Source organism: Cupressus sempervirens, chromosome 2 (assembly GCF_028749045.1).
Source record: "Cupressus sempervirens isolate cs-2001-9-10 chromosome 2, ASM2874904v1, whole genome shotgun sequence".
NCBI classification, from domain to species: domain Eukaryota; kingdom Viridiplantae; phylum Streptophyta; class Pinopsida; order Cupressales; family Cupressaceae; genus Cupressus; species Cupressus sempervirens.
Genome location: NC_143119.1, coordinates 325441087 through 325466406, shown reverse-complemented (window position 1 = coordinate 325466406; position 25320 = coordinate 325441087). Strand labels below are relative to the sequence as shown.

The 25320-nt window shown below is 34.6% G+C and overlaps 1 pseudogene; it reads right to left on the bottom strand.

The window, feature by feature from the left end:
* Positions 1-20989: 20989 nt before the first annotated feature.
* Positions 20990-21794, bottom strand: LOC149572418 (uncharacterized; annotated as a pseudogene).
* Positions 21795-25320: the final 3526 nt, after the last annotated feature.

The window sequence follows — 25320 nt, the reverse complement described above, 5'->3', positions numbered from 1 at the left end:
ACATCCAATAATCCCTCAGATCATTTACATGCATTCCTCAAGCACTCCACTTCTTTTTTCCCTTCACACTTCATACAATGATCATAATATCTCCATACACTTTACAATCAAGGAAAACATCTTTCCTTTATATCATATTTTCATAATAATTTCTTAAGTCACCCTTGAGGCTTTCCCAATTAATTAATTACAATCACAATAGCATTTTCGGCTCACAATCTATACAAAAATTCACACATGCGATACTAAGGATTGTGCACTTGCTAACGCCATCAGCTAACTATCCTCTGTCACTACCTAATTTCACATCTCTTAATTACATCTCATATGTAAGATAGACAACAAACATCAGGAACTATTTTTCCCAATGCTCTATCTTTGAACTCTTCTTTGTAAATTAGGTACAACTTCTGTACTTCTTCAACTCAGACTCTACACACTTAACCACATCATTAGGACACTATGTCAACCATGTCCATAATTTCACAACACCAGACAACAAAAATATTGTTTGTACCATCAAGACCTCTATCTCTTACTCATTCAATCTTTACAAAAATAATGCTATGTTAATATCAATGAAAAACACAGTCATGAATGCAACATATCAATATTCTCCAATGCTTAGGATACTCCTATAATGTAGTATCATAAACATTCATGCTAAAATATTTAGCATTGTTAAATTCCATGCATGTTGTTACTTCACCTATTCATAAATGTCTTAATTTTTTTATGATGACAAAGTGAATAGAGTTAATCATAGTTTTTATCATACTTCCAGGCCTAGGGATTCTTCTATGATTGAATTCTTTTGGCCTTCATTACCTAATTCAAGTCCTTTTCAACTTGATCATCTTTTCCATTCATATCAAGCCTATAAACATCATAAGATTCTTAAGTTAAGTTTATCTCCTATGGATCATGACCATGGTCTTTTTCCTACACCTTCTATACCTCCTTAATCTATGGATTCCATATCTATTAATAAAGCTTCTCCCATTTCTTGTTAGTCTCCTCATAATCCTAATAATCCTCCTATAGAACTTGCAAAGGATCCCATAATTGTTCCTCTTAGTTCTAAGCAAATTTCAAGAAAAACAAAATATAATCGATCTACCAACAAACATCGTAAAAAGTGTCATGCTCGACCTAAAGCTTGTAATATTTACATTCTTTGGATACAACTATACATGATGTGTTAGAAGAAAATGTTTCTAATGATGTTGTTAAGCAACCTGATTCTAATGATTCTATTCATATCTTAGATCCTATTTTGATGAACCTAGATGAAGAAGATACTCTTGATGATGTTAATGATGAATATGAAACTATTGACATTGACATTGATTTACCTAATATGCTTTCATCACAATTGAAACTTACACCTAGTATCAAACATTGTGATTCTCAAGGGGATCCATGTTTGGAACTAGTTCTCATTCCTACTACGTTGGATATAGTCCCTCTTGTGAGTTACCCACCTTCCCTAAATGATATACATCGAGCTTGGGGGATTAGGTGGCATGCTTGATTGGCTAGTCCTTCATGGTAGCCTCTTATGTGTGTTTGTCTATTTTATTGTGCTTCACCCCTGATGTGTTTGCTAAATGTTGTTAGATTCTTTTATACGATCCTTGTTTCTCTATTAGTGCAAGGTGATAAAGGAATTGAACCTTATTCCTCTATATGTATCTTTATTATTCCATATTTTGTTTCATGTTATGTTGTACTTGTGCTATTATTCATACATGTTTCCTTGTGATCTGGTTGGATTTATGACTTGGTAGCATTAATTCTTTTTGGTCTCTAGGTTATGGTCTAAAAAGATTCTTCTTTGTATTTCTTATGTGATCTTTCCTCCTCTATGATTGTAGTTCTACATTCTTTGTGGAATGACGTCAATTCATTTGCAATAACATCATATTCATATATATATATATATATATATATATATATATATATATATATATAATGATTATACATATCCCATTGTAGGTAGATATCTTCTATGTTCTTTGTATTTCTATGTGGTATTTCCCTTGATTTGCCTTCATCTTGGGGCATCTCATAGTGGAAACGTAATTAGCAGAGTTGTTTATATTTTCTATCAAATCCATTGCTCCTATTGAATTGTTAGCAATGACTTTAATGTGGGGGTATATGCTCTGCTCACTTATTGCACACACACACACTTTTCAAAACATATATATTACATTTTCTCCATTTTTGTATTAAAGACTAATCCTTAAAGCATGGGTTTATATTTTAGGATCTCTTGATCCATCTACTTTAATTTTTTTCTTTTAATCCCTTAAGGTCAAAGGTGTCTTTAAGATTGGATCTCTCTTACATTTTGGTTTACTCTTATAGAATAGAATATTCTTGATCGTAAGTCCTTAATGGGTTGACTAGTGAATAGCCACATTCACTAGGTGGTTCAATTCCATCTTTCTAGTTGTGCAACTTCCTTGTGTGGTTCACAATGAGACATAAGTTTTCATTGGGAAAGATAATCACACTCTTTTTTATTTTCTCTCTTTTTTCTAGAGATGTCTCTCTTCTTGTGATCTTAGAGTTGACAAAGACTTGAGTCTCTTGGGAATTAAGGATCATTTTGTTCCTTTGATTTTAATAATATTATCTTTTTATTATGATCTACTTTACCAAAATTTTTCATTGAGTCCAAACTCTTGCTAAAGTGGGGGTTAAATCTATTGTCTTAAAATAGAAGAAATTCCATGTTAAGAGTGTTTAGCCCTTTGGGTAAGTGGTATGTGGTCATATCAAGCACCTTGTATGGGTATTTACATGGATCTAGCTATTTCCCCCCATTCTACCTCTCTCTCTCTCTCTCTCTCTCTCTCTCTCTCTCTCTCTTTCTCTAGCATATTTATGCAACTTTCTATGTGAAACTGAGGACTTTGACTTTTTGGGTCAAGGATGACCTTTTAGGTAAAGCTCGTTCTTGAACCTAACCTAGGTCAAAGATGACCTTGATCCTGACCTAAGTTAGGGTTGACCTCATCCCTAACTCCAAGTCCATTTTTCAATTTCTAGGAGTTTTGAGACACCAAGCTTTGAAAAGTTTCTTTTTCCCAATTTTGGGTTAGCTATTTTAGGTTTTAGAATGGTATACTCTTAATTTACATTTAATTGTTGGAAATCTAATTGAAAATCTCATTGTTGAAGATCAAAGAGGGAGATTGTTGCAAAGATTATTGTTAACAAAATGTTTTCAATCATTATTTTGTCATTGATGTCAAACCTACTATCTCTAGGAATGACATTTGCTTATAAGATCCAAGTACTATCACTTAGTTTATTGATGAAGAGGATTTGATCAACAAGATGTAACAAGAGTACCTAAGGTAAAGGTTGAGTTATGATGTTGTACTAAAGTGCAAGGGTCAATTAAGACAATGGTTAAAAGATGTATTGATAACATACTCAAAGATACAAAGGATGGTCACACTTAGAAACATTGGAGGAATAAGTTGTAACAAGGTTGATTGCAAAGCTTAAATTAAGATCATTAGTGGGTGTTGAACAAGTTAGTTGAAGTCAAGAAATTTTTTAGTTGGAGCCAAGTAATAAGAAATTCTAGTATGTGCCAAGTGATCTTTAGGTGTCGAGCATCAGGAAAAACTTAGTTGGTGCTGAGTGATCTTCAGGTGCCGTGCATCAGGAAAAACATAATTGATGTTGAGTAACACAGTATGTGCTGAGCACTAGTATTTCAATAGTGTCAAGCTGTTTCATTATTTCAAATGACAAAGATTTTCCAAATCTGAGTTGACAAAGTGGTTACCTTGAATTTTGTGAACTAGTTGGAAGATAAGGATGATGAGCTGGTGGCACAAAATTCTATGTAAATTGTTTCTAGGTGAATTCAAAAGGATTATTCAAGAAGTTTCTAGAGGAAAAAAATATTGGTTAGATATAATGAATCCTGCCTAATCCATACAAATTGAAATTAAAGAATGGAAGAATCGAGCAAGAAAAGAACTCCAAGACTTCTATTTAAGGAGTCATAGACCAAGAAGCAAATGTTGCTGAAGTTGCTGCTGCTAAAGAGCCAAATTGTGAAGTGGTTAGAAGGGTGTCAAGGAGAAGACATCTAGGAGAAGGAAGAGCATAGAGGCTCTGATTCTACAAGTGGTCAAAAGAGATGATTGCATTGGTACATTGAGCATGGAGACTCAAGAAGACTAAGCTTGAAAGTAGGCCAAGCTGTGAGAGTTGTAGAGATTGAAGGCCAGGCAATGGTATGAGCTGAGAAGTGATATGAGATTTGCAAATCAAGTTGTATATTATAGTCAGGTCAAATATTTTCTAATACTCTCTAGCAATTGTATTAGTTATGAAAATCCTATGGACTTAGGTTGGTTTAATAGCCATTTGTAAATCCTTTAATAGGGTGGCATTCCAAGTGAATGTTCTAAAGTCCTCTAACCAGGCCCACTTCTAATAGGATGGTTAAATCTTCTAACAAGGTCATATTTAATAGTGTGTTGTAAGCCTTTAATAGGGCATCACTTTAGAAGAGTGAGAATTAAGTAGCATGTTACTGGTGGTTTTTCCAAAATTAGGTTCCACATAAATCACTATGTTATGTGTTGATTTCTTATGTGTTATACTTGCATGTTGATTTATAGTAACTTGGTAATGAGAAAAGTTAATGCTTGGATGAATGAATGGTTGAATGGGCTCACTATACTTAGTGAAAAGTTTGAATAGGACATTAGGACCTCGAATAACTGATTCACCCCCCCTCTCAGTTATTCTAAAGCATTTTAACAATTGGTATCAGAGCCATCTGCTGATTTAGTTTCAAGGTACTAGAAGGAGAAAGATCAAGATGTCCAAGAGAGAAGTTCCCAAGCTCAACAAAGACAACTTTGCTACATGGCAGAGTCTGATGAAATTGCACCTTAGATCAATAGGTGACTATGCATAAACCTCAATTGTAACATAACATGTAAATCCAATAGGACCTCTCACTACAAATGATTTGAATAAAAAGAAAGAGCACAATCAAGCAATGCTAGAGATTGCCTCTACACTTAATTATGCAAAATATGATGATATCAAAGATTGTGACACTGCATTCAAGATGTGGAAAGCCTTATCAGATATCTATGGAGGAGATCAAAATGTCCAGAGAGCAAAGAGAGAGATCCTAAGAGGAAAGTTTGATGACATGAAAATGGAGGAAGGTGAAAATGCTGCTCAATATGTTGCCAGAATGAAAGAAGTGGTAAGTGCAATAAGAAGTCTAGGTGGTCAATTGGAAGAAGAAACTATCATCAACAAATGCTTAAGAACTTTGCTCCCTATCTATGCTACTAGAATTTCAGCCATCCAAGAGCTACAATTTGTACAAGGAAACACACTAACCTTTGAAGGAATAGTGGGAAGACTTACTGCATTTGAATTGTCCAATTTTGATAACTAAAAACTTGAGAACCTTGAATCTACTTTCAAGGAAAATATGACGATAAAAGACACTGAGGAGGAGACATCAAGCAAGAAGAGAAGAAAAGGAAAACATGCATCTAGTGATAGCAGCATAGATGAGGAAGATGTGGAACAGTTAGAAGCACTACTGGCTAGGAGATTCCATAGAGGCAAAGGTAAATTCAAAGGTAAGATCCCTATCATATGTTTCAATTGTAATAAAGTAGGTCATATTGTTGCAAGATGTACATAGAAGAAGAACTAAAAAGAAGGAAACAAGTACAAGAACAAGAGAGAAGATGATAGCAAAGACTGCAAGGAAAAAGACAAAAGATGCTACATTATTGAAGAAGATTTTGATGAGAATGATGATGAAGTAGTCTATGTGGCCATGAAGGATGAATTAGATAAAGATGAAGATGAAGAAACAACATTGGTTACTTGTGTGAAAAAGAATGACAAGTGGATGCTCACATCACATGACAGGAGATAAAAGTAAGTTCATTACCTTTACTCAATATAATGGAAATAGTGTTAGATTTGGTAATGATTCTCCATGTCAAATCAAAGGAAAAGGGTCTATTAAACTCACTAGAAAATTTCATGTGATAATGCATACTATGTTGAAGGATTGAACTACAACTTGTTGAGTGTATCACAGTTAGGCAAGGTAGGTTGCAAAGTTGAATTTGGAAACAAAATTGTTAAGATTTATGACACTGATGGAAATCTAATAGAAAAAGGTGAAAAAAGTAGGAGTAATTTGTTTTACCAAGATATGAAAGATGCAACATGTCTTGTTGTTAAACTTGATGATGTGTGGTTGTGGCATAAAAGGCCGTGTCATGTTAACTTTGATAATCTGATAAGCATTAGCAAAAAGAACAAAGTTAGAGGGTTGCCCAAATTGAAGAAACCTGAAAATACAATGTGCAAATAATGTCAACTAGGGAAGATGACCAAGTCTAGTTTCAAAAAAAAAAAAAAAAATACACTTCAAAATAAGTACTAGAGTTAGTCCATACAGACTTATGTGGTCCAATAGAAGTACATAGCTACTTAGGAGACATATACATAATGCTACTTGTAGATGATTTTTCCAAGATGATGACTGCTATGTTTTTAAAGCAAAAATCTGATGCATTTCAAATGTTTAAGTGGTATTTGGCTGGAGTTGAGAAGGAGATAGGAAAGAACCTGAAATGCCTAAGGTCAGATAGAGGAGGTGAGTTCACATCAAAAGAGTTTGAAATATTCTACAATGACAAAAGTATCAAAAGGCAAAAATCAGCACCAAGAACTCCACTATAGAATGGTATTGCTAAAAGAAGGAATAGGTCAGTGATTGACTATGCTAGAACCTTTATGATGGAGAAAAATGTTGCACTAAAGTACTAGAGAGAAGTTATAAGTACTGTAGTCTACACACTGAATAGGGTCCAAGTCAAGAATGGTACAAATGCAACACCTTTTGAATTATGGTATGATCACTCACCATATGTTAAAAATTTCAAATTCTTTGGTTGTAAATGTTATATTCTTAAAGACACTAGAAATGGCAAGTTTGATGCAAAAAGTGATGAAGGCATATTCCTTGGATACTCCACTAGAAGCAAGGCATATAAGTGTTTGAATACTAACACTAAAAAGATTGTGGAGAGTGCAAATGTAAATTTTGATGAGCATGTAGAAGTCCAAGTTGATGAGTCCAAGCAATCAGAGAATTATAGATCCTTTGTATACTTCTATGAATGAATGACTATTGAAGACAATTCTACAAATCAAGTTGGGAATCATTAACAAATTTCAGTATCTGCCAAGTCACAGCTAGTGAATGCTGAGCTACATTTAGAAGCCAAGCTACAAAATGTGGAAAATGCACATTCTAATTCTAAAAATAGTATACATGAGAAGAATGATGAAGTGCTAGATGAAGAAGAAAAAAATGACTCTGAAGCTGAAGGATCAAACATGGAAAGAAGGATGGAACCAAGGTTAGCCAAGTATGTAAAAAGACATCACCTTATAGAACAAATCATTGGTGACAAGGACGCCATACCAATGACAAGGAATATACTGAGGAAAGAATCATGTTTGATGAGCAAGGTTGAACCTAAAATAGTGAAAGATGCACTACAAGATGATGACTGGTATAAAGCCATGGAAGAGGAAATAGATTAGATTGAGAAGAACAAAACATGGACCCTAGTTCCTAGACTAGCTGAAAAATGTAATTGGTACCAAATGGGTATTTAGAAACAAACTTGATGAGAATGGTGAGATAACAAGGAACAAAGCCAGATTAGTTTGCAAAGGTTATGCACAAGAAGAGGGACTGGATTATGGGGACTTTCTTTTCATATGCTACATACAAAAGTTTCAAAGTGTACCAAATGGATGTGAAGTCACCTTTTTTGAATAGTATACTAGAAGAGGAAGTCTACATAGAACAACCAAAGGGATTTATTGATGAGAAGAACAAGGACATGGTCTACAAACTATACAAGGCACTTTATGGATTGAAGCAAGCACCTAGAGCATGGTATGAGAGATTGCACAAATATCTTATGAAAATAGGATTTGAGAGAACATATGACAACAAAAACTTGTACATCAAAGCTAAAAAAGGTAAAGACACTTTGATATTAGAAATATTTGATGATGATATAATATTTGGAGGAAAAGATGTTCTTTGCAAAGATTTTTCTGATCAAATGAAGCATGAATTTGAGATGTCAATGTTTGGAGAAATCAAATTCTTTTTTGCATTACAAGTACATCAATTGAAGCATGGCATATTTGTGACCCAATCCAAACACATCAAGGAGATACTCAAAACATTTGGGTTAGAAGAGTCAAAACCAGTTAGCACACCTATGGCAACTGGACATAAGTTATCCAAGAATGATGAGTCTACTAAAGTGAATCAGACATTGTATAGATTAATGATTAGAAAGTTGCAATATGTTGTACATAGTAGACTATACATTGCATTAGCTATTGGAATAGTGGCAAGATTTTCTGTAAATCCAAGAGAAAATCACTTAATGGCAGTAAAAAGAATACTAAGGTATTTGAAAGGAACTGATGAGTTTGGTTTGTACTATAGGGGGAGTGAGAAATTTGAACTAAAAGCCTACACTGATATAGATTGGGGAGGTAACATTGATGATAGAAAAAGCACCAGTGGAGGACCACTTTTCTTGGGAAAAAGGTTGATTACATGGACAAGCAAAAAGCAAAGCTATACCTCACAGTCCACTACTAAAGCTAAATATGTTGTAGCTGCTATAAATTGTATCAATACTATATGGATCAAACATTTGCTGGAAGGTATGAAGGAAGAGGTAAATGAGCCTATGATACTTTATTGTGATAATACAAGTGCTATAAACATATCAAAGAACCCTGTAATGGATGCTAAGACCAAGCACATTGCAATCAAGTATCACTATGTAAGAGAGTTGGTGGAAGACAAACAAGTTAAGATGGAATATGTTAGCTCAAAGGAACATATTGCTAACATCTTTACAAAAGCACTACCTAAAGATGCTTTTGAGTATCTTAGAGGTAAGTTAGGGGTGATACCCCCAGCCAAGGCTACTTGATGTAAAAGCAAGACTACCTTGCATCAAATGAGCTGATTGTTAAAAGATTTTACACATTGATGCTGAGGATGTTTACTTTAGGATTCATGCCTAGAGTAGTAGAAGTGCTGAAGTTCCAAATTAGTCACAAGCAAGGTGATAGAGGGAGAAATTGAATGAAGCTACAAAAGCTACAGTCGCATATTAAGATGCTAATATGTCTTTGGAATTGTTCATAAAGAGGGAGATAAAGTTGTGAAAAATTGATCAACAACATGTGATCAAAAGTATGAGGGAGATACTGATCAAATGAAGATAGAGGGAGAAGTTGATTAGAATAGTAGAAGATGAACAATACAGAAGGAGAAAAACAAAGAACAAGGATATAGTAGCTAAGATAGCAAAGGGAGATGTGGAGTCACAATTTAATTTTTTGGCATTTGAATTATTGTTCTAGCCTAGTTAGCTTGTGGTTGAATAGTTTAGTTTGATGGTTGATCAGTTTGGTTTGCCATCAATGCCAGAGAGGGAGATTGTTGAAAATTTGATTGAAAAACTCATTGTTAAAGATCAAAGAGGGAGATTATTTTTAACATAATGTTTTCAATCATTGTTTGGTCATTGATGTCAAACCTACTATCTATAAGAATGACATTTTCTTATAAGATCCAAGTACTATCACTTAGTTGATTGATGAAGAGGATTTGATCAACAAGATGTAACAAGAGTACCTAAGGGAAAGGTTGAGTTATGATGTTGTAATGAAGTGCAAGGTTTAGTTAAGATAATGGTTAAAAGATGTATTGATAACATACTCAATGATACAAAGGATGGTCACACTTAGAAACATGGGAGGAATAAGTTGTAACAAGGTTGACTGCAAAGCTTAAACTAAGATCATTAGTGGGTGCTAAGAAAGTTAGTTGAAGCTAAGAAAGTTCTTAGTTGAAGCCAAGTAACAGGAAATTCTAGTGTGTGCCGAGTGATCTTCAGGTGTTGAGTGAAGTTTAGGTGTCAAGCATCAGGAAAAACTTGGTGCTGAGTGATCTTCAGGTGCTGAGCATTAGGAAAAATATAGTTGATGCTGAGTAACATAGTATGTGTCGAGCACCAGTATTTCAATAGTGCCAAGTTGCTACATTATTTCAAATGATGAAGATTCACCAAATCTAAACTAAAAAAGTGGTTACCTTGAATTTTGTGAACTAGTTGGAAGAAAAGGATGATGAGCTGGTGGCACCAAATTCTATGTAAATCATTTCTAGGCAAATTCAAAAGGATTATTCAAGAAGTTTCTAGAGGAAACAAAATATGGTTTGGATACAATGAATCCTACCTAATCCATATGAATTGAAATTAAAGAATGGAAGAATCGAGTGGGAAAAGAACTCCAAGACTTCTATTTAAGGAGTCATAGACCAAGAAGCAAATGCTGCTACTGCCAAAGAGCCAAATTGCGAAGTGGTTAGAAGGGTGTCAAAGAGAAAAAATCTAGGAGAAGAAAGAGCATAGAGGATCTACTTCTACAAGTGGTTAGAAGAGATGATTGCATTGGTACAGTGAGCATGGAGACTCAAGGAGACTAAGCTTGAAAGTAGGCCAAGCTGTCAGAGTTGTAGAGATTGAAGGCTAGGCAATGGTATGAGCTAAGAATTAATCTAAGATCTACAAGTCAAGTTGTATGTTGTAGTCAAGTCAAAGATTTTCTAATACTCTCTAGCAATTGTATTATATATGAAAATCCTATGGGCTTAGGTTTGTTTAATAGCCATTTGTAAATCCTTTAACAGGGTGGCATTCCAAGTGAATGTTCTAAAGTCCTCTAACCAGGCCCACTTCTAATACGGTGGTTAAATCCTCTAACAAGGTCACATTTAACAGTGTGTTGTAAGCATTTAACATGTCAAGTCTTACATAGGGCATCATTTCAGAAGAGTGAGAATTGAGTAGCATGTTGCTGGTTGTTTTTCCCAAATTGGGTTTGCATGTAAATCACTATGTTATGTGTTGATTTCTTATGTGTTATACTTGCATGTTGATTTACAGTAACTTGCTGATGAGAAAATTTAATGCTTGGATGAATGAATGGTTAAATGGGCTCACTATACTTAGTGAAAAGTTTGAATAGGACATTTGGACCTTGAATAACTGATTCACCCCCCCTCTCAATTATTCTAAAGCATTTCTAACATTAATCTAGGTCCATTTCTAGGGGTTAAGGTTAAATGCAATTTAATACTCCCATGTTGACCTTCTTTAGGAGTTTGTACCCTGGCTCTATATATAAGGAAGCCTTCTTCCCTCATTTTGACATCTACTTTTTCATAAGGTGCATTATGATATCAGATGAAATATTGCCTTTCTACATCCATTATTCTATGAACTGAAGATTGACCAGCATTTAAACATTCAAGTGTTCAAGTATCCAATTCATCAAGGAGGACCATTGTTAGCTATTAAAGGATTCAATATCTATGGAGCCCTCTTATTGAAGATTTCTCCATCCATATTTATTCAATTTTTTTTTAATGGAAATATACATTCAAGATTGGTCTTGAAGATTGTTTTCACAAAAGTTTGCACCCTTGTGAAACATGGGAACAACCTCCAAGCTATGAGACTTGAACTATGAGCTTCAATGTCTATAGTAGGGTGACTTCCTTTACTATCTAAGTGCACCTAATTACTCTTGGAGAGAAAAATGGAGAAGGCATGCATAAGACACTAACCTAATCTATCATAAGGAGGTGATGCACCAAAATAGAGTGTTCTAACCAATCTCTTCCCATACATGCACACTTGAACTATTATGACATCAAAGATATAAAAAATTAGAGTTTTTTAAATCCAACAATTAGATGTAGATTAGACAACCAAAATGACTAACACAAGGAATCACAAGGAAGAGGAGAGTTCACTTATATATCATTCATAGGTCAAAAGAGATACAATCATACAAATTGCAGACGACCAAAAAACATTGAGAGAGCCAAATAGATCTTACACAATCATTAATGGCTAAAGAGGATAAGGTAGAATGTCATTAGGTCCAAAGGTGAAGGGGGATATAAAGCAAACTTGCAGAGAAATATAAGAGAAATAAAGAAGAGTCGACCCAAATAAAGAATTAGAACTTTGATTTTATAGTTCAAGTATAATTGATATATTTTTGACTAAAAGTTACTCCACAACCATTGCCATTAAATTCTTAGAGAATAATCAAGATGATCCAAACAATAGATCTGATTTGGAGATCTGATCTAGTACACTTGCAGAGACATAAAAATCATGGAAACCTTGACTAGAGCAACCCTGAAGTGATAGAAACAATGTCATTAATCTTCCTACCTTAGTAGATGGATGTTAAGGTCATGATAAAATGTTCTTTGCATTGTTACTTACCCCACATTCATTTAGAAGTGGTTGAGGAAGATCATGGAGATCGAATCGTGAAAGAAAACTTTCACTTTCTTCATTTTTGTCTTGATGAATCATCAAAAACAACAATCAAATGGTCCAACAACTAGAAACCACCATGTGGAGCAATGGCATTATTTTGTTTTTCCACCCTATAAGCTCTTCATGAGTTGACTACTTTATCACCTTAACCATGCCACATTTTCAACTTAACCATGACTACTTCTTGAAACTATGACTTAACTGTGATGTAACTATAGTTGCTACCTTCCTAACAGGGAAAAATATGACATGTAGTCATTTGTTGCTTCCTTGCATTCCTTCAAGATGTTGCAACTCCATGAAGAAGGAAAATCATGATCATTGATCTCAACAAGATCGACGATCATGAAAATCCTTAGTATTATGACACTTGCCTTTAAAACATTTTGGTCCCACCGAACACTTAGCATTCAACTTTGCATTTACTTGGACCCTTGGCAAATCAACATAGACTAACTAGCATAAAATCCACCTCAACACTACCTGACATCCTATTTGGCATTACCTTTTCAACCTCAATAGTCCATAAAGAAAATAGGACCCACATCCATGTGTCACATCACTACTATCTCACATGAAATAACTACCTTGCAACTTCACAAAGTGACAAAGTGACAACCATGTATAATATTTGATTTGATGGCGAGTATAATACACTGAAGGAATTGGCCCACACCTTTGCACAATCAATATCTTTGACCAATGAAAAACCCACCTTCTTGCCTTTCTATTCTAACAAATTCCATGTTAGCTTGACTAGTTTTATTTGACTCTAATAGGAATGACATCACAAAATCCACATATCAGCATATCACTTTCTTGCATTCTTTATCTATCAAGAAAGTCGATAATGTGGGGAAGCAACATTTATTGATGCTAAAAGATTTTATGGATAAGTAAATTAGGAGATATGTGGCCCACCCCACTGACCATGTTCATACTTTACCCAGTGGAATGCCTATCATATGATAGCTTGAATGACACCTTGTTCACCTCACCCACAACCCACAAAAGAAAAATGAAGCACCTGCCACATGTCACAATATCACTTTTTCACATGAAGTAGATATTGAGTACTTTCACAAAGTGACAAAGTGACAGTTGTAGATGATCTTTGATCTAATGATGAGCAAGATGTGGGCCTGCAGAAATATTAAATCACACAATAACTTAGGAAACTTAGGAAATAAATATATTACCTAAAGTTTAGATAATGTATTTCTTGCATGTCCTAATGTTTGAATATTTAAATATATGAACTTTAAAGTATTTGAATTCAAATCATTCAATTTTTTTGGGAATGCAAAAATAGATAACAATTTTGGCAACTCAGGGGAATGCAAGCCTGCTATGCATAAGATCAGTGACCTGCACATCCATTGGGCTATAGAGTCATAAAAAGCATTTAGATCCACCCAGAAAAACCCTAAATTTACTAAAAATCATGCCCAATAAAACCTTAAAACTTCCCTCTATAATTGTAAAATAAAGATATAACCCTTTGCAACCTTTGTAAGACTTCAAAAAACACCATGTGCTCATGCACTTCTTGGAATGTAGGATAGAACTGAAATCTAAACTAACTACTCTAATATGTACATGAATTATAGAGAAAATAAGTCAAGAAAAGCCATAGACTAGCTTGTTGAAATAACTCCTTTTCTTTCTAAACTTGGAATGTTTGACATGTTCAAACATCATCCCTCCATCATTAAGTGGGTAACTGTAATACCATACTCCACTAGGATCAAATGCAAAAGGTGGCATAGCTTTATACTTATGTCTATCATCCTAATAATTAGAACCCTTCTTTGTGTCCTTGAAGAGAAAAATGTCCTCATCAAACCCTTGATAAAACCATGAATCATCTAGTTGCTCTACTTGTTCTTGATGCTCAAACCATTCAGATAATGGTGGCTTGGATAGGACCTCCTCATTTTTAGCCTGAATCAGATTTGGGATGATAGCATTCAGCTCATGCATAATATAGACCCCTGCATTAACTTCATCTTCATGCCTAAGGAGATTACAGTGACCCTCCTCCCTATCAAAGATATTGCAATCATATTTGAAGGGTTAGCCATGTAGGGCTCCACATGTCTAATATTGAATGCCTTTGCCATGATAAAGGTCTTTGTGCCATTCCTATATTTAAAAAAGGTCTAGAACCAATCAATAGCAATATATCCACCACTAATCTTGGTAGTGAAATCTCTAGATAAACAAATGGCAGAATGGGCAAGGAGATCTATAAGAATTATATCTTGCAACATAGTATAGCCAAGACATGCATGTAGGGTTACCTCTAAATCTTTGAATGCTATTCCTACAAGAACTCCCATCAAACTGAATAATCCCATTAGTCACATACTCATATCTTATGCCTAGCTGATCAACAACTCTCTTAAGCATGACTAAGGTGTAGGTACCATATTCTATCATGCAATTATGAACTATTTTATCTCCTATGACTAAAGACATATAAAAAGGAGGTGGCTTCATTTTCTTACTTTGATCTCCTTCCTTGTAGGGCCATGTATAGGTGGTTGAATTTGAAGATTCACCTTGTGTTGATATCGAAACAACCTTGGGCTCTTCCTTCTTCTTACAACGATGTCCTCTACTATGATCTTGAACTGGTGTGGCTTCTTTTCTTGATATCCCTAGGTCTATGGCATGCACGGCTACATTACTATTGTTCTTCTAGCCCCCACTACCAAAAATCCTCCCTACCCAAGATGGCATAAGAAGTATTTCCCTACACTTGAGCTTGATATCCAACATTGTATTGATTTTTATTATACTATTGTCTTGAAGCTATTGGCTTATCTTGCATAGTTAAGGCCTGAGGAAATGAACTTTGATCATTTGATGGACAACCATATCTATATCCTTGTTGTTCCTGAGATAGGTTTTTTTGATGAATAAGTGCCCTTGGCTAATTTGGGGGTACATAAGGCATACCATTGATACATTTATTTTGTGCCCTTAAGACTGGTCCTTGATGTGTTGGCCCATATGACTCCAAGGGTTGAGGGGACCAATTACATCCCAAATTTTGACCTAATTTGAAATATAGCCATTGTGGTTCACATGAAGTTAGTTGACTATTAAATTTTTTATAATCCTGTGAAATGGTAAGATGGTTAGTCATTATAATTTCATGTGAAGACAACATTCTAGTTGATTATTTATCTCAAATTCATGGACTTGAATAGGCAGTTAGTTGTTATGATTATTTATGATTAAATAACTTTTTATGGTAATATGATTTAACTATAGAGAATTTCCTTGTAGGAAGCATGTCAAAGGGGTGGAAGCATTGTCAAAAAAGAATTGGGCATAGGAGCATCACCATCACTAGGCAAATGGGTATGAATCATGAATCACTATGGTTGAGGACCTAGTGACTTGAAAATTAGGATACTATCGATGAAATTGCATGAGCTATTAAATAAATAAATTAAAACATAAAATAAATAAATAAAAGTATAAAATGTACCTTAAAGGTTTGATTAATCTTTCTCAATATTATTTTAATTTATACCTATGTAAGTACATAGATATAAAAATGAAGTGACACCATCATATTATTTTCTTATAGTAAAATGATGCCACCTCACCAATATATTTATATGCATGTGTATAAATATAAATCATAATAATTTTCAAATCATAACCTTCCAAATCTTTACCCATCTTTTATCCTTTTTCCTTATTTGAAACTAATTGACACTTGGCTCATTTATTTGGCATCCAAGAGCCAAGACATTCTTTTATGTTACAGCTTCTAGGAAGCCAAAGAGTCCCTTTTGATCCTTATTATATTTTGAGGTCAGGGGAGAGGGGATATTCAATAAATCACATTCTTGACTTCCATATATTATTATCGCTTTTTCCTTGTTCATTCCAGTTTCCATCCATACGAAATGCTCTGCTTAAGCAATCAAATTTTCTATAATTTCATTCGAAATCCTTTACCATTCATAAAAATATCATTCTTAATGTAGTCTTCCATATGTGATGTTTTCTATGGTGACGATTGAAGTTGTATTTATACACTATAGTTATGCCCAGAAGACATTCATATATTTCAAACACTTGACTACCTTAATCATGCTTACATTTTTCAATATTCTATCAAAAATCGTGAGTACTCTTATGTTGGAGTTGTGTTAGATATTTTTGAGAGTAAAGGTGTGGCAAGTAGCTAAGTGTTTAGCAAGACATCATCTCCAAACTATCCAAGTTATGTGGAACACCCAAAAACAATATTTCGAATTTGATTTTCTTGAACAAAGGTGCAATAACATCGAATTTCATAGCAGTAAGATACACTATTTATCATGATGATATCTTATTTTATATTAGAGATTTGATTCTTCTTTGAATTTTTCTTTGACATGGCAAGTTAAAGCCAAGCAAACATAATATGTGCTGGAATTACAATGGGAAAGGTAAACTTCTTGGGTTGGGGGGGGGGGGGGCGTGGTGAATTAGTGGTTTAAATTTTGACCCATAAAAACATTCACCACACATCCATTTCATACATTAAATAAGTAAATTGAAATACCATATAAAGCATGTACATCTAAATCATGTAAACATATAAGCATTCACACACATATGATTACCCAAAAAGCCTCCAATGGGAAGGTAAAACTGGGGTTGGGATGACACCCACAAATCTTCACTATTGTAGTAATAAAGTGTATCCAATGAAGGTTACAATGTTTGATCATGAGACATGATCTACCCTATGAAAGGTTTACCTTGTTAAATGCCTACAAAGAATATTAGGTCTCACCCTAGTAAAGGATTTCAACACCTTGTTAGAAGTCTGGCTTGTTAAAGGACTTCAACTCATAGTTAAGTAAGCACCTTGTTAGAGGATTTCAATACAACCAATTAGGACTACTCTATTAAGTGATTTGACTAATTCACCTATTAGAATGATTCATCAATGATCTTGAAGTTGGAAATTTGTTGCTTGATGGCATATCACCTCTAAACTGATGTATTCTTGATCCTTCTTGATCAGATGTCTCGCCATTGTATGCTCTTCTCTTTCTCTATTCTCCTTTAATTGATTCTTCAATGCAATCTTAGATTATAATTCCTAAGCCACCATGAATGCTCTATTTGCACATGCAAACTTTTCTCTTCACTCCTTCATACACCTTAAATTTTTTGGGTTTGTCCTCCTTGAGAAGACTTAGGTGACTTAGGGTTAGGTATGAATCAATGACTATGATTCATCCATTTTGCCACTTAAACCTTCCCTTTACCTGATTGTATGCATGCAATTTGTAGGGATTCTAACTTAAGATTCATCCTTATCTTCAACATATCATAATTCAATCTTTGAGTTGGCTCAAAAATGGTTTACACAGTAGTTTGTGCCATTACAAACAACTATGACAAAACTATCTTACTCAACATCTGAAGTCTCTAATGCTCAATGTTGGTTTCCAGTTTAACAAAATTTGAATAACCAAGTATTCAAGGCAAGAATGCATCTATGGGCAGCTATCTCCAACAATGGACACAATTCACCAAGAACCTAGGCCAACTATATCGCTATACTCCTTCTTTACTTCAACCTTTGCAAAACCTAGGCAAGTGAACCTCTTAAGATCTGATTATGTGACCAGTACAATGAGCATAATTAGGATCTAGAATAATATATGAAAACCTTAAATCTTCTATACTTAACCAAGAAATCACAAGCATGAAATAGCTAATAGCATGACTCATGAAACTGGTAAGCTAAGTGAGGGTTAGACTTTGAATAACTTTCAACATGAAAGAGAAAAATGACTTAATATGTTGATATTAGTAAAACCTAGGTATGAGCAACCAAACTAAATGATCTTATCTTTGATTAGTGCCTTATCTATTGGGGAATTACATGAATTACAACCATACATCTCCTAGAAATCTTTGACATAACTCCTACATCAAGATCATTGATCTATCTTTCACCTTATGAATAGACATCTGCATCAAAATGAATCTCCTACTTCGAACTATCCCATTAATAAAATTTTCATATGATAAATAGAAAGAAATTACATGGCTCTTTGTTCCATCAGCAAGATACTTCAATCACATACATTCCTAAACAAAATGCAACCTAATTTTTGCTCTTGGTTCACAAATTAGAAGAAATTACAGATCCTTGAATCAGAGACAAGATTTAGAATGAATGTAAACCCCTTTGCTATGCTTTATTCATTTTCCTTGAAAACAAATACATGAAAGATGTAAAAAAAATAACTTAGAAATCACCTAACAAATCCAAACTATTTGCATTAAAACTTAAATGCTGCTCAATACAAGAGAAATGCTGAAGGGAATGGTAATCACAATAGTGAAAAGTTTTTCTTCCCAAAACTGGAACCATTACAATGAGAAAGAAAGAGAATGATATAGGAGGAAGTGAATTCCTAAATCTGTTGTGAAGACATGTGTCCCCTTGGAAACCCTCTCCTAAAAATGAAAAGAATCTCTCTAATCTCTCTTTATAATTCGATATCAAATCCTTGATCAGTTTTGCCTCTCAAAAGCATAAAGTGATTCAAAAACTTGATGGAAAAATAACTACTTTTGATGCCAAATCTCAAATCAAGGCAAAGACAAAAATTAGTTAAATGGCCTCTAGAATGCAATATAATATTTTCAAAATTATTTTTTCCTCATTCAAGCTTCAACAAGCTTTTATATTTTCCTCCTAGCCAATTTTGATGCTCCATGATGAAATTTTCTCATTTTCCTAAGAATGCCTTGGAAAATACAAATTCACTTATAGACTGAACTAGTGAATACCTATGCAAAAACTGACTCCATATTCAGAAAGTTCATTTCCTCCTATTCCAATGGTATATTGAAGTCCATATTTCAAATAAAATTGCCCCAAATATCCCCCTTTGAAAATCTAGGCTCTTGTTCATGACTTTCATAACACTTAAAAATTTCAAAAATTTGACATTTTATAAAGTTTGGACTATATCATTAAATCAAACTTTATTTAAAATGAATAGGTATGTGCATTTGAGAAGACATAATAAAAAAATTAATTGTATGACTTTGAAATTTTCTTTAATTTTCTATCCAGGTCAAACCTGGTTTGACCATGTTTGCCATGTATCAATCCCTAATTAGCTAATTGTTGCATAGTCATCTGACCCTTCCATCTAGGTACCATGTGGAACCATCTCATTGGTTCCACGATTGCCACCAAACTGCCATGTCACAAGTCCACCTCAGCATGACATGTCAACACCACCTCACCGCCAACTCATTGCCATGTGTCAACATCTTATTGGATCACCATGTTGCTATGTTAATGGTTATGCATCTTCACCTTGGCGACATGGTGACCATTGTCGAATGTGCCGCATGTCACCATCCTGTGCATTGTGAGATCTGGACCCACCATGTCATAGCCTTCCTTGAAATCTATCCCATGTGGCACCTTATAAGTGGTCCAGAACTTCACATCATCATTGAGTCATTTTGTACATATTGCTTGGCTACCACTTGTCAAATTTTGGTTTTTCATCTACATCCAGGTAGGACCCACATCTTCCTTCACCAGGTTTCAGGTTTTCTGGCATGTCACTTTCCAGTATCTCCACTTTCCAGGAGGTTGCCTTTTCACACCGTTTCTAACTTTTTTGGAAACCTTTTTAATTAACTTTTTCATTTTGTGTGCTTGTCCAAAATTTGTCGTGTCTCCATCTAGCTAATTGGGACCCATACACATGGCTGAGGCTTGAAAATCCTTTGTCTTAAAGACATTTAACAATGTTAGTGCTGGAGTATTTAAAGAGCTACAAGAACTTGAACACAAAAAATGTGGGACTAATGTTTTAACTATTCCTATCTGCTCATCTTTGTGCTCATGGCTATGTTTTAACTATTCCTTTGACCCATGTGAGACTGCTACACTTTTCCTGGTGCAATTTTATTCAAGCATAACATCCCTTACAAAATGGGAACTTTTTTGTTTGAAATGACGTATGGCGGTAAGAATGGTTGAAGGATTTTGCAAGCAGACAAGTAGCGGCTTCCTCTTCTCATAGGGTCTTTTTTTTTTTTTGGAAAATGTCTTTAGCTGTGTAGTACTCATGACTTCTCTTCTTCATTCATTTCTTGTAAGATTATGTTCATCCTCTAATGACTATAGAATATGCAAGAAAAACAACTTGTTGGAAAAGGCTCCAAATTCACTAGATTCTCCACAAAGTAATTTGGATCAAACTCTAGCGGCTTCTCCACCTACTTCAAGACACAGTTGAATCACTCTTCAGACCCATCTCTATGCTTGGTGTAGACCTCTATTTCACATGGGGATTCCTTTGCTCATGGCTTCCATGCACCTATTGCTAATGCGTTCTGCCTCTTTCAACTGTGTGGATACTCCTCTTCAATTTTCCTATGGCTTTAGGGAGCCTTTCCTCCATTATCATTAGTCCATCTTCTTTAGAAACATTTTGAAGGTAATCATTATCATTATGATATCTACTGCCAAAAGATGACTCTCCATAATAATCAATTTCATTCGTAGTCTAGCGTCCAAACTTATGTTGCCAAATAGAGACACTGAGATCTTTAGTTTCTCTCAAAGCATAACCACACTTTTTACATGTTAGTCTCTCCCCTTTTTTGACTACATTGCTCCCACTTTTTACATGATCATCACAAAAGAAAATCTTGCAACATAAGCATGTATATATCCCAAGTCGGTTGCAAGACAAATAGTGGAAAGTCTTGTTCTCAAGCTATTGGTAAGATGCTTGATGCTTAAACTGATCATCCTCACATAACCACTGATCACATGAAAAAAATTGGAACATTCTTCCACCATGCTCCCAAACAGTCCTCTCACATTCAATGCATGTTGCATCGGTTAGTGGGCATGCACAACAATGAGTTGTGAGGCAACATTTTGAATGGCACAAGAATGTTTCACAGAAATCACATATACAACCCACCATGTTCATTCTAGAAATGTTGCAAGTGGAGAGAGGAGGAGGAGGTAGTCAAAGGAGGAGACCATCATTTTGTCTTCCTATAGTGAGTGCAAGAGGGGGTTTTGGTGATGGATGTGCAGAAGTAGAAAAAGGCCCTATTTTTCTAGACGCGCAAGCACATGTCATAGGTGTAGAGGGAATTGTAGGGATGCTTCCCCAGCTCTATGTGGAATTGCTATTCGCTTATGCCCTTCTACCTCACTTTCTGCTTCTCTGCCTTCTTCCTTGCCCTTGTCTTCCACTTTGGCATCTTGATTCTTTTTCTTTAACATCATAGTTTCTATCTAATTGGGGTTCTCCAATGCTAGAGTCTTAGATTGGTATGATTCAAGTATGCCAAACTGCTTCAACACCTCTAGACCATAGGCTTCATCTTCATCAATCACCATGCTAAACTTTTCTATATTTTCATTGATTGGCAAGGTGAAAAAGCCCAATTCATTGGCATATTTATTGATTTATAGGTCCAAGTCCTCTTGTACTATTTCACTCATTGGTAGATTGAATCCATTTGTCCCCTTGCAAAATAACAAATCATCATCTTATTATAAGGATGTATAGTTGTAAGAATTCCCAACTCCTTCATCTTTTCCATCCATTTCTCTATTTTATTATTATTAATCCCTCCCTAGAATAAGAATGGAGTAGAGAACCATAAGTGATTTCATTCTTTGTAGACCCCAGTAGATCTTGAAAATACGTCTTAGCTCTATCAATGTCATACACTATAGCAATGAAATCTAACTAAACATGATAATCACTAGGTGCAAGGACAAACTTAGTGTGATTTTGCATCCACTCAAAAACCTCCAAAGCCTTCTTGTATTTGTGAGCATGGTGAAATTATCAAATCACTATCAATCTTTGAACTTTGTAGCATTCCTTACCTTAACATCCTGTTGATTTAATGAAATCAGTCGGGCCCCAAAACGCATCTGACTAAAAAAAATTTCATTTTCAAATGCCCAATCCTTCAAAATGATCTGCTGAATGCCTAATTATAATTGGAATCAATCTTCTTCATTAATTCAACTTTTAAAAATCACTTTACCCCTTTTTTAAACTATCGATTTAGTTCCAAGGGATCTATTGACTGGCCTTAAAAACTGACAAGAATAGCTGATTTGGGTTTGAGATTGAATAGAATAATTCTTTGTTCTGCATAATCTTACTCTATTAAATCTTGTCTCATGAAAAATTCTGAGTCAAAAGATATTGACTGTCAAATTTGCCCTTTCAGAAGTGCTTGCAAGAAAACACATCAAAAAATAATAAATCACGTTCGGATTTGGCTTTGAAAATTGGGTAAATTGATACTTGGGGGCACAAAAATTGGGGCATTGGTTCATTTTCATGAGGTGAGTATAAATCTAGGATTTGGGCTCATGAAAAATAACAAGATGCATTTGGTGGTTGGTCAAAGTGGGCTACTCAAATTGTAGAGGTGGGAGCACTGTTAGAAAAGCATTTTTTGCAAATAGAATTGACCTAGGAAAGTGTGCAAATAGATTTTTCAAGACTTGAAAATTGGAAAAATTGAAGAATTTTTAGAGTAAAATGTAGTGGTACAATCCATTTGATCTCATCTATCATGGATTTTGAGATATGATATCACGAATAGGGGTTCTGACAAATCTGCACTTCTTGACACCAGTAAAAAGTTGTAAGTTGCATTTTGAATCGTGTTTGAAAACTGATTAAACAAATTCTTCATAAGCTCAAAATTGAAACACAACAAGTCTCTAACCTCTACAATGGAATACAAAAGGAATTTTCACATTTTAGTTAACTGGGTCAAAGTCATAACAAGTCAAACAGGGCTTCCCAGAATTCATAATATTTTGCATTAGTATGACAACAATAAATGACCAATTTCGAGGGATTTAGAACCTAGTCAAACGGATTCAAACCAAATCAAAATATGAAACATAGGTTCTCTGGTATGGAAATTAAACACTCCCAAAGTGGCAAGTCATGAAACATTATTGGGTGTGAGATTCAATTGCAAACACAACCTCTTGTCGCTATTTGACACTTAGGTGAAAATGTAAATTTAACAATTGCTCAAAATAGGTCTTCACAAAATGACTCAAAATGATAATTTATCATCATGGAACACATAGATGCACTAAATGCAAGGTGTTAGAAACATTAAACACCTCATAGGTTTCAAATGGATATCTGGGTACATATGCATTAAAAGTGTTTATAGGGCCTAATTTTCTCAATGGTACTCAAAATCGAGGCTTCAATTTTGAGTCCCAACAGTGGCTCTGTCCGGGGATGCATATCCCTTGTAGGCATGGAAAAGATTAAGATCTTTGGAAGAAGCAGACCATTACCAAAACAAAAAAGACTTCTCTGTTGAACAAATTTATTGAAAGCAAAAACAACTACCTCTACTATGTACAAGCGATGGCCCCAGGCCACTAAACTTCAACAATTTTTTTTTACCTCTGTCATAAATCTGATTTTCATCCACACCTTCATGAGGTAAGCTGAATAAATCTCTTCTATCATTTTTACCAATTAGATCAGCATCTTGAAACAAATTACTTGGTAAAACAAAACAACTCCCTTCATTCTCATAATGCATACACACATCAACATTAACCTCTACACCATGCTCACTATGAGATAAAGACATCAACATGCTCATGTAAACTAGGATCAAAGTGAAAACTATCATCCACACATGAATTATGCATGCTATTAACCATAAACATGAATGATTCATATTCTACCGTGTTCAAAAAGTTGCATATATCAAAATCTTGCAACTCACCTTATGTAACCAGGTGTGAAGAATATGTGAAATCTGATCACTGCCTTCTTGCAGTCATGTCATTCATTAAATAAGATTTACCTTTCACTAAAACCTCTTCACACTCAAACAACTAAATAGTTACCAAGTCTAAAAGACTACCATGAAAGTGTTGACATAAACCATGCTGATCGTAATCCTCATTAGACAACTCATTAGAATGAACTTTGAACTTATCATCAGCATATAGTGAAAACTCAAAATTAGATTTATCACTTCTGGCCTTTGCTTCTTTGTTATATTCGAAACCAATTTCAGTATAAACAACATGATAAGAATCTAAAACAAAATGAAACTTCTACCTACTGGTACTCTCCTTATTAGAAAAATTGTGATGTGAATTGATACTTGATCTATTATCATATACTTTGCTTTGAAATTTCTTTTTAGACCATTCTAATAGTTTAGCATTTGTATCAAGGTCTACATCACTAACCTTTTCCTCTATATGTGTCAGTTGTTTAATGAGTGGCTTGGTTTCATCTAGAGTAGGTAGACTGAATGCATCTAATAAGATGTCTTTGATATCCAACAATGCTTGCTTCTACCTATGCTCCCTTCTGAGTAGATCTTGATGCTTCTTTCTAGCTAGGGCTTCTTGTGATATACTCATCTTCTCTATGGTCATTGTGGCATAATAATACTTTGGTAAAAAAATCTCTTCATTAAGGCTAACATCTCCATGTTGTATTACCTCTTCTACCTTTGATGAACTTGGACTTGACATTGAGAACTATAATGGTGTTGCATCTGTGGTTAGCTTCTAGAGAGTGTGATTGGAACGAGTGTTAGATTCTAGTAAGATTACCAGTGCTTGAATGGTTGCTTGCTCCTTCAGATTTGGTGTCAACTTAGTCTCTTTAGGCTTTTTCTATTCTATCATAATGCCTTGACTTACACCTTGTACTTGTGTTGGAGGTATAGATAGATTTATCTGGCCTGTTTCACTCTA